Here is a 12,151-nt window from a genome sequence, read left to right on the forward strand (position 1 = left end):
CTTCAATTCTTTTATATTGGTTAGGGTTAAAGTAATTAAATTTGTGTTACATGTAGAACCACAACAACTCATTTATCCTGAAGAAATAAAGTCATTGTTACTCTTCTTGTGAGGATCTATTTTATAAGCTATCTCCACAATAGTAATACACTGCTAAGATTTCTGGAGTAACTGTATTTCAGAATATTGGAGGACATATTCTTTCCTACATAGAGAACACTTTTTGTGGAGAGTGACTGGCATGCATTTTTATATTTTAGCATTATATCATGCATTAGCAAAATATGGAAATCCCTGCATAATTTTAAATAAGACATGTCAAACTTATCAGTTATTTGAGAATAAGAAACTAACCAAGCATGGGGGAAAATATCAGAAATGAAATCTCAAATTGGAAGAAATTATAAAGGCTCCACTAATGTTGACAGTTCAAAAAGAAAGAAATAAAGTGTTTATATAACCCAAGGAAATGTTTTAGTACACACACTTATTCGTAAAAAAGTAAGTTTATTGTCATTTATTGTTGACAGTGATGACAAACAGGGAGGTCTTAAATAGTATGGAGAGTGACAAAAGACACATGTATTCTAACATTTTATGTTTATAGAATTTTTTAAGTAAATGAGTCCATAGTTATGGAGTTGTAGTTTACTCTCACTAAGATGTCTGGATATAAACAACTTTTTTTTTAAATTTGTGTCAACATAACTTCTGTTATAGTAGCAATTATAAAGGGGAAAAATAGATTTTATTTAAAATTAAAAGTAAGTAATTCCCAATAATAACAACTATCACTCATGTAGCACTTATTGTATGCCAAGTAGAGTTCTTAACATAGTAACTAAGTAACTGAGTTAATGAATTCATTTACTCTGCAAAACAACTCTATGAGCTAGGCATTATATGGTATCACTCTCTCCATTTAACAGATAGGGAAACTGAGGAACAGAGAGGGTAAACTTCCTGGCCCACAGTCTCACAGACAGGAGGTCAGAAAACTGGAATCCCAACCCAGGAAGCATTCTTCCTAGGTTGTATCCACTTACAAGTATATTATTATAGTCTCTTTTCACAAGTCACTATATGGAGTCATGTGCAACTGTAGATACTAAATGCAGATGATTGTTATTAAATTATCTTCTAATAAAAAAGGAATTGAGATCAAATAAGCTAATAAAATGCAATATTCTCAACTCCTGTTTGGAAATTCCCATTTGGACTATTTATTTTTTACCACCACCACCACCAACAACAAAACTTTTGGTGCAATAAAACTTACAATACTTGATTCCATCTAAAAATAATCAGTCTTTTTGAATGAATTGACTGAAAAAAATCTAAACTAGCTATTCAATCAAGAGAGAGACCGAACATGTCATTAAATCAGTGGTAGTTATTTTTGGTTTTGGTTTTGTTTTGTTTTGTTTTTGTTTTTCTTTCTTAGGCTGATGGCTGATGTATCATGCCTCAATCAACAAAATGCTCAGTTACCCTTAACCTAAGGACATATATTAATAAGAAACCATCTACTCAGGTTTCAGATCCTCTTTTTCAACTGCCTGTGCAGGGGAGTGGGAGGGAGGCGGCAGATGTGGCTAAGAATAAAGGAGATATATAGCCTTAGTTTTGGGAAGTGTTTTAAGAGAAAATAGCAAATGACAACACCTACCAAGCTTTAGGATATTTGACCCTCCAGCTAATGCTTTCCTTGTAAACAGTGCTATTAGTGGCACATTTACAGTTCTACTTCTGATATGCTAATTCTTTCTTCCTTAAACTTTTCACGTTTTTAGTGACATCAAGTATGTCCCTAAATCTGATGTTTATTCCAAAGTGAAGTAGGAGAAAAGGAAATATGATTCTTAATAGTGGAAAAAGAGAATGTCATTACATTAATCTTCAGGTCAGATATACTTAACCTGTGATCCATAGATATTTCAAAAATAATGCATGTGTATATGTGTGGCTTACACTGTTCCCCAGGAAGAACGTACATAGCTTTCACAAGTTGTCGGGTTTCCATCATCTCCATGATGTTTACTATTCCATAGATTAAAGAGGAAAATATATGCTAAATTAGCTGGTAGGCTTTCTTTATTATTTTAGTATTTTAGCTAAGACAGCCTAAACTTAGAACAAAATGGAACAAAGTCACGTTTAAGAGAGACTAAATAAGAAAAACACCAAATACTTTCGTTCAAAACTTAATTGGTTTTACTTAGGATAATGCCTCTGAGGTAGATCTAATGAATAGAATTGTTCTATATGTTATTAAAGCTGTAAAATTAGGGCATTTGTTTTTTTCTGTATGAGTATTTTTTATTAGTATGTAATATATGAAAAGTGTGGCATGTCTATTTTATTAGCAGTAATTGTAGACATAGTTCATTATAAAGCTTCAAAAATATTTTAAAATATATTTAACAGTTTTTAAACAATTAGATTATTTTTTTAAAATTTTTATTATTTTTTTATGTATTGGGACATCTAGGACAACTTTGATGTCAGGCATTCACAGTTGAGAAAACAGGGTAAAACAAATGAAACCTGGCTAATCTAGAATTTACTTTCAAGTGGCGTAAACATTTTATAAAATTTTTATGCAAATCCATCTGGACAAGTAGGCACAGCAGTCTGATGATGTTATATAAACTCCCCATTTTATATTAAGGTAGAGTGATCTCATCCTAAGGATTTCTGTAGATGTCAAGAGGATAAAAAGCTCAAGAGGGTGAGAAATAGAGGATGTTTTCATTAGAAGGGGGTACTTACAGCTCTTATACAGTCACATTATTAGACATTTTTAAAGCTCATTTTTCTGTCCAGAGCATGTGAACTAGTGCTGGAGTCATTTTAAATTGCCACACTTGTGAAAGAACCATTGTCCTCCAAAGAATCTTGGATAGAAGGCTGCCAGATTAAAGGCTTCCTTGGAACTGCTTTAGATTTGTGTAAGTAATGGGACTTCTGAAACTCTGGTTAAATATTGCACTTATGAAAATTAGGGTCTTATGTTTGTTTGTTTTGTTTTGTAACAGTAGTAGGTGATGCACTTTTGAAACAATCAGTTAATTGACTTTCTAAACTACATTTTTAACTGAAAAGCTAATCTTGGAAGGATGAGAAAGAACAATAGGGAAAGAATAGCAAACTTATGCTATAAGCAAAATATTCTTGAATTCCAAGAAACTCTGGGCATAATAAGAAAATAAATAATATTCAGGAAGAGACATGCTTAGTACTGTCAAATATTTTAGAAATGAGTTAATGTTATGACCAGTAGCAATACATACGGAACAGATTTCAGCATTAAAATGTCTCTCTCTATTTGGTGTTGCTGTGACACTTTTTCTAAGGAGTCTTGGTGCTGAAAAAAACTAAAAATCAGTACCATGGGCAATAACTATATGCCAACATCAAATTTTAAAACATAAAACATAAAAATTCTGAATATGTATCAGGCCAGTAACCCAGTTTCAATTAGTAGTTTCCAAACTGGATTGTTGTGCTATTATTTCTTTCATTATGCCTTTTTTAATTTCTATCGAGAGATTAAAAATCACTTTTAAAAATTAGTTGGAAACAGTTTGACTTTCAGTGATAGGTGATATGTGAAGGTTTAATCCTGCTTTATTTAATGGTAAATTTATTATATTGTAACAATTGGCAAATGTTGCAAAACCAATAAAAATCACTTCATTGTTGTTTATGTACCACTCTTTTATGGAAATTGAAGCAGGATGTTTATGAGGTATATCCGATAAGTGCATGATGCTTTATTGCAAAGGGTAATAACACTTGTCATTACTTTCTATCAATCTTTCAAAGAAATCACGTTGTCACCAAAATAGAAACAAAAGTGTTTTCATTTATTTTTATTATTATTTTTTTAATTTATTGGGGTGACAATTGTTAGTGAAATTACATAGGTTTCAGGTGTACAATTCTGTATTACATCATCTATAAATCCCATTGTGTGCTCACCACCCAGAATCAGTTCTCCTTCCGTCACCATATATTTGATCCCCCTTACCCCCCCTTACTTTTGAGGGACCATTATTTGTTTAACGGGAGGCCAAGAAGGGGAATCAAGGTCTTACTATTGACCAAGAAGACCTACATTTGTGTGAATTAGTACAGATGGCATGGTGGGGGGGAGGGTGGGGAGCAGTGGATAGGAACAAGGAAAATGAGTCCAAAGAGGAACATTGATGCGTGGGTTCCTGGGGGAAAAGACAGAGAATATATTTTAAAGTGCTCATATTGTTAACCCGAAATGTTCCATCAATCAGAAAGAGGGCTCCAAGTAAAATCTAATATAGCTATTTTTCTTAGCGACTACAAAAGCGGTGTGCAAACTGAGATGTTTAGGAGTCCAGCCGTCAAAGATACAGAGTTAAAGAAATGGCCAGGCTTCCCACACCCCCTGCCCCACCTCATTTCCCAAGGTTGTGTCTTTGGAAAAATGAGAGGAAATCACTGCCCTTGGTCAATTTAGAGAAAGCATGTGAAAACGGTAGAAAGAATGGTGTTAAATGGAACAAAATCATATTTCTAAATAACACAAGCAACTAGTCATTGATTATAAAAATTAATTCACTTTTTCAACACAAACGTGTTGGTGGTAGCACAGATGTTGAAAACCCATTCAAAACTGTAAAGGCTGAGATTCTTACTGTCTATATACAGAAGACATTGATTTTGGGTTAAATAAAAATCAAGCCCTCTTTTGGCAGAACAGCACCGGTTCTATAGTGGGTAAGGAGAATCAGTGAAAATACCTCCCTTTAAAATGTGATAAGGTTTTCAATAAATCAGCTACTTTATTAGACTCTCTGTGTCACTCACAATGAAATAGCAGAGCTGGATGTCCCCACCAATATTTCATAGTTTTATTTTGAAAAAGCGTCATCTCTAGTGTTCTGCCAGTATTGTATGATTTACTATTCTACGCTCAATTCTGAAATATCCATCCATATCTCAGCTATTCTATTCTTGACACCAGGAAAGATTTTGCTTCAGGTTTTATTTATTCAGTGCCAGTTAATGTTGTAATTTTTATATCACTGTCATGTCATTTTGCCACTAATGTCATATATCTGATAAAAGAGCACAGGGAGAGGAGCTGTGTTGTTATTAATTACAGAGGTCTGATAAATGGGTTATCTTATTTAGTAAGCAAGTCCTAGACAAGCAGGTGAATACAGATGGGCATATTAATGCTGGGTTTCTTAATTTACTGCTGTGTTAACATGAGTTTTATTTATTTATATTTCGGTAAATTTCTGAACATCTCATGGAAACCTGCCTTTATAATAATAATAGCTAAGACGTTATTGAAGAACAACCGTGAATTATTGTATATGCTAATTCACTCCAATTATTTCACTTCAGTCTTTTCATGAATCCTAGGAGGGATGACCTATCAGTACAAGTACAATCTTCATTGTACATGTGAGGATACTGAGGCAAAGCAAGGTTATGGGAACACCTTAATGGCTAATGAAAGTAGAGTTGCTGTGAGCCCTGGTAATTCTTCTTTGGAGACGCTTGCTTCACATTACTGCCTTTGATAATGTTTGCTTCCTATGGCTCTCATGCTAATCTTCCGATAAATATATATATATATATATACTATATATATATATATATATATATATATACTATATATATATATATATATATATATAGTAAGCTCTTCATTTCGGATTTGATCTTATTGTTTCCTCATTTAGGACCTATACCATTTCTTCTCTCATCCTATAACACAATGCTAACTTGCTCATTATGCCCTTCTTGAGAATTCAGAGTAATACTGCACTTTAAACCATAAGAGAATATGTGAGGTATAAAACTGAAAGCAACAAAGGAACAAGGCAAACAAACAAAGAGACAAAAACTTATCTCAGTTAGTGATTGCCGGAGAGTAAGAGTGGAGGGAGGTGGTAGATGAGGGTAAAGAGGGTCAAATATATGGTGATGGAAGAAAAACTGGCTGGGTGGTGAGCATACAATGTGATACGCAGATGATGGATTATAGAATTGCACACTTGAAACCTATGTAATTTTACTAACCATTGTCACCCCAATAAATTTAATAAAAAATATGTGAGAGACTATTGTCAAGATCAATATTGTTTTTGTATGGGAAAAAGTCATTTCTGTCTAGTGCCATCTTTCAGATAATTTCCACTTTGAATATGAATCTATTTTCTCCCTGTAATCCTCTTTATTTTTTCTGTTGTCCCATTCACTAACTGGCTTCTTGCACAGAAGTTATGTGACAGTAATTTGTTTCTTACTCCTTTGTTATAGCTTTGTTATTTTCATATTTACCTGCTAGAAGCTTCCTTCACACACACGCACACACACACACACACACACACACACACACACACAACATTGGGTTTTAAGTATTCATTTTAGGAAAAAAACATGAAATAACAGAGAAGTATGATTACTTCTGGATAATCTTTATTATTTTTGTGTATAAAACCTATTGAATAGAAATTTCAAGAATAAAGATGTTTATTTTAAAAGAAGGGCAAGATAAAATTGGACTCGTTTTAGATGAAACTCAACTGTGTTTTTCTTGTCTGTTGCGTGATTGTCATTTATCTAGCCATGTCCCATTTACTGACAAATCTTACCTGGGATTTGTAGGATGTTGGTGTCAACCCCCATTTAACTGGACTCCATGTCACTCTGTTTTCAGTCTCAGCTACACTGAGTACCTCCAACCAACTCAGACAGTAATTTGTAAGCTTCCATGGCCCCTAAAAATGGGTCAAAATGGAAATGCATTAATTAGGCTTATGTAGGCCTAGTACTTTAAGTTTCTCAAAATTGCTATTTGTGTTACAATTTATACGACTGTTCTTCCACTTTGTTTTTTTTTTGTCTCCCACAAGTTCTTGAGTCCCTCTCAATGTCATTACCTCCTTAGGTGGGACCCAATTATTGGCCTATATTCTGTCAATTTCCTCCTTGGTCACTTATGTTCTCTTATTAATCACTGTGGCTCGGCCTGTCCCAAGGTTGGTCTAGTGGGAGGGAGGAATAAGTACCTTTGTCTTTGAGTTTTATCACTTTATGGAAACCAGTGCTGTTCCCTCAAAGAAAAAGGAGAAACAGATTTACTCAAGGTTTACTCAAGAAAGCCTTTTAGAATGTCTTAATAGAGGAAGAAAGCCATATTTTCATTATGATTAGCATCATTCACTTTCTTATTTCTTGTTTTGTGCATTATTTACTACAAATACACACAGTGGGAATCACTTGTCCCAACAAAGCCAAAAGAAGCCTTTTTTGTACATGGATTCTGTTTTATTCCTTCAAGTTGTGCCGACATGGACATATGGCAGACAGAAACATTCTGAGGTAAATACTTAGAATTCTGAATTAATATCTGTAATAACAAAATGTCCCAAGAATTTCTCACAGATTCAGAGGACTAATTACCACAGATTTCGTTGCAACCCAAGTCACTTTAGTACCTTACAGAAAGTGAGATGCTTCGGGCAAGATTATCATCATGAGAATAAATGAATTAGCAAGCATTAATAAAACTGGAGAACAACAGTGTTAAATGTTTTATGCATCATTTGAGTATATGCCACTGCAGAAAATTGAATGAACAGCTTTTTGGTTATGAATACTGGAAGTAAATTTTTGGCATTATTTTGCATTTCTTTGGGTGACAGACTTATCAAAATGAACATTTTCTGATAGATAATACCTTGTAGGCATTTTCTCTCTTAGAGCTTAGCAATGTGTGTAAAAACTCCAGTTAATCACTCTTTGTATCTACCTTCTTTCTCTCACGATGAACCATTCACCCGCTACCGGTAAGCACATACAGAAAGCCAACTATGTCAGAGTTAGGGTTAGGCAGCCCTCACACCTATGGCTACCACAGTGAACAAGAATTGTCTTATACTCTACAAAGTGACCAAGTTCACCATTGGTTCTGAGACATTTTTAATTCAAGTTTTCTTAGATTCTTAAACAATGAATGATGACATAATATCAATAATTTTTTTAATAGCAAGCATTTGTTCAATATCTGTTATGTACCTAATGCTCTTCATTTCAGATAAAAATGGCAAAATCCCTAGTGATAGAAGTGGAAAGGGCAGGCAAGCAAGAAGGCAAGTGGAAGGACGACCAAGGGCAAGGATAGTAAGAAAAAAAATACTTTTTTTTTTGAGTCTAATGTACACTAGGAATTCTTTAGATTTTAAATGAAGTCCAATATTTCTTAAAAATTACTTCTCATCTAGCTAGAATAGAAACTAACATTTTTTTGTGTTCTTCCTATGTTCCAGGGACTCTACATAATAATAATCAAAATTTATTGAGAAGAAACTAAGTGCTTTACATGGATTACTGTATCTAATCTTTTGCATGGATTTTTTCAATCTTGTTTTATGTGGGTCATTTTATGTAATCATCTCTAAAACCCTATGAGATGGATGCCATGTCTGTCTCCATTTTAAAGATGAAAAAACCTAGGTACAGAGAAATTGATAAATTGCCCCAAGTCACATAGATAATGAGATATGGAGCCAGGATTTATTTTCAAGCAGATAAAGAGATTTTCCATGAAATTAATGAAATTTAAGATTTAAGAACACTCACTTTTACAGGCTCCTTCCAAGTTCTGGATACTTAAATTGTATTTGTAATTCTGAATGCTTTACCTTAAAAAGGACCCTAAAATGTTTATATGCTTTAGCCTCCATGCAGTCAGATCTCACAAAACAACTTCAACTTCCAGTTAACAAAAATAGAAGCCTGCCTATTTCTTGGGTTGTTTTCTCCTTGCCTCTTCTGACCATGGAGGAAGTGGGTTCCCTGGAAACCAAATCTAATCTAATTCTCCTCTAGAATGTGTTCTTCTCTCCATTTCACAGAGACTGTGATCTGTCCCTTATAGTTATTTTCATTTTCTCTGCTTCATCTCTCTTATCAATCTGCTTCTCTCAACTGCATTAGTCCCATCAGCATTCAGACATGCTCTAGATTCAGCATGACTAAACAGAGATTTAAAAAAGAGAACACATCCGAAGTCTCCCCATTTCCATTCTAGCTATTTCCATTCTACTCTACTTCCTCGCTATTTCCATTCTATTCTACTCCCTTTCCCAGCTAGCAAAAGGACGATTGATTTGGTCTGCCTTCATTACACTCGGTCTCTCATTATTAAACAAATATACATTAATACCTGCTAGGTGTCAATCATTGTGTCAAACCACGAGATTAAAACAAAGAACAACACAGACTTCATAGGTATAATGATTTTCAATAAGAGCTTGTATCTAGCCTGACCTATTGTCTCAGGTGTATTCAAGAGGTAACAATAGAGATCTTAGGTTTTAGTTCTGTCTCTTATCTAACCTGTCCAGGTTTTGGAGAGTTGGTGTGCCCATGCCTAATAATAATAATAACAATAATAATAATAATTATATATATATATATATATATATATATATATATATATATATATATACACACACACACACATTAGAGAAACTTTTGATTTCAAATATGGCATTTGTATCTAAGTTTATCAGTCTGCATTGTTATCTAAAGGCATCAGTCTGCTTTTGATTTAAGACATTAGCTTCACCTAATTATTCAGCTATTTGGGTGACTAAAGTGGATAAGAGCTTACATTACCATGTGCCCAAACAGGAAGGGCACAGGTCCACACAATGGGGTTTTCTTGGGTTTTTCTATTAATATAGATAAGTTATATTGATCTCATTTTATAAACAAAATAAGTGAGCATTGGAGATAAATGAATAACTTTCCCAATCTCACTCCATCAGATATATACAAAAACAAGATTTGAATCCAGTTCTGTTTGATTGTACAACCTAAGATCTTGCAAATATACTTTATGAATGTAGCAACATCAAAGAGACATAGGAGAGAGGATGGGGACAAAAATATCACACAGTTGAGAATTATGGAACATGGCCCCAATGGGAGGACACAAAGAAAAAAGCTAGAAAATACATAATGAATTGTGCCCGAGTAGGACAGAAAACCCACAACAGAAGTGTCAATAGACTATCTTCATGTCCTTTGAAATCTTTCCTGCACTGCCCCTGGTCCCTAGCCATGGGAGACAGGCTTTTTAAAAGTTTCATCAAAAGGACCTCAGATGATAAGCAGCTGTTTGAACTGTTGTTAAATTATTTGTTTTGCTATCATTTTCTGTGTAACTGGATTCATAGTACTTTGTTTGTGAAACACTGACAAGCTCTTGCTATTTTTTTCTTTCAAATATTGGATAATTTTACAGTTTTAGGAGAAGCATTTGAAAGGGAGAATTTGTTCCTAGTTTCCTTTAGCTAAATTTAAGTTTATTTGAAATTTTGCATGATTTAATGTTCTGAAGAGTGTTCTTTTTCCCCTGCCTTTAATTTGAACTCAAACAGCTCGATGAGAGTTTAATAGAATTTGTTTTAAAATTATCACTGACCTTGAATTAGGTAGGCGCCAATACATCCCCACGTAGCTATGGGCTTCAGTTTATGGCAAATATGTTTGTCTTTACAGTCATGCATAATTTCCAAGTTCCAGAAATTACTTCTGTTTTATAGCTGTGCCTTCTAAACCCATCGTTAGGAGGACTCTGTCAGCATTTCTATTACATTCTTTACTTTACAGAGGTTTATAACATGGCCATAAAACTCACTCCAGGTGAAGTTTTGGCAGATAAACTCTCATCTAGGGAAAAAAGGGGTTACTTCCCCCTCTCCCCCCAACATTTAAAGAAGAATATCCTGGCTGTCTATTCTCAAACAATTGGAGTTAATAGACTCCTTTTTTTGCTACAAAATCTCTCTCTTCTTTCAAAGGAGATGTCCTAATTAGCCTTTATACATCTGTACATTAGAAATTCTCCTTTTGCCTCAGCAGGGAAAGCTGCATAGTAACACATAGCTTGGACACCAGAGTTCAACAGACATAATTTCAAAACCCTCTGCCATGACATAATACATATGAGTTGTGTGCGAGCTGCTGGCTGAATGTAATCCGTACTTAATAAGTGGTAGCTAAACAGGTATATGCTAGCTCATTATTTTTTGTCCTGTTACCATTTAGGCAATTAATGAGCTCCTTAATCAGATGCATATCGGTAAGTAATGAATTAAATTATTCCTTCATTTACTCATTCAATATTTATTGAGTATCAGAGTGGATGCTAGAGATAAAAAGGCAATATAGCATGGCCCCTGCCCTCAAGGGATTCGTAGTTCAGTAGGCAAGAGTCAGACTCCTAAGAAGACAAAGTACAGTGTATTTAATGCTTCCTTAGAGGAATGGACAGCTCAGAGCAAAGTCACTTTCCTCAGAGGAGGGCATCACTGCTCTGGTACTAGATTTTTCTGGTACTGGGTAGAAGGATAGGTATCTCTGTACGGAATACTAAAGGGTGCTTGGGGAATAGATTAGCATCCTGTGGTCATGGAAGCACCAGGTGTCAATCACAAAAGGAAAAATGTGGCAGGACTCAGTTACGAGTGTACAGGGATGTGAGGGTAGCAAAAAAGATGTAATGGAATGATATTTTTAGTCCTTCCCCATCATGGTAAACCCACTAAGCTCTGTTGGCTCAGATATCCTGCCTGCCATACATTCCCCTATTTTGGTTTACACCTTTATTTTCATGAAGAACATTTTCCCGTAACTTTTCTTTCTTTCTTTTTTTTTTTTTTTTAACAAAAGAAGGATGTGGGAAATAGTTTTTTAAGGTTCTTATATGACTTGAAATGGCTCTATGTTACCTTCTCCTTTGACATATAATTTAGCTGAGTACATAATTTTAAGTTGGAAATTATTTTCCTTTAGAAATTTGAAGGCATTGCTCCATTGTCTTCGAGCATCTAATAGTGCTGTTGAGAAATCTCAAGCTCTTCTGATTTCTAATGTTTGCATATGACCTACATTTTCCTCTTTGGAACATTTCAGAATATTCTTCCTTACTATGTTTCTAGAATTTCACCTATTTCACTAGTTGTTCTAGACAATCTGTTGTTCCTTTAATTCAGAAACTCATACACTTTAAATGGTATAAATTCTCAAAATATTTTGTTCATTATTTTTCCAATTCTTTTTTTCTCTTCTTTTTTTTTTT

This window comes from Rhinolophus hipposideros (assembly GCF_964194185.1).
Source record: "Rhinolophus hipposideros genome assembly, chromosome: 23".
In the NCBI taxonomy this organism is placed as follows: Eukaryota; Metazoa; Chordata; class Mammalia; order Chiroptera; family Rhinolophidae; genus Rhinolophus; species Rhinolophus hipposideros.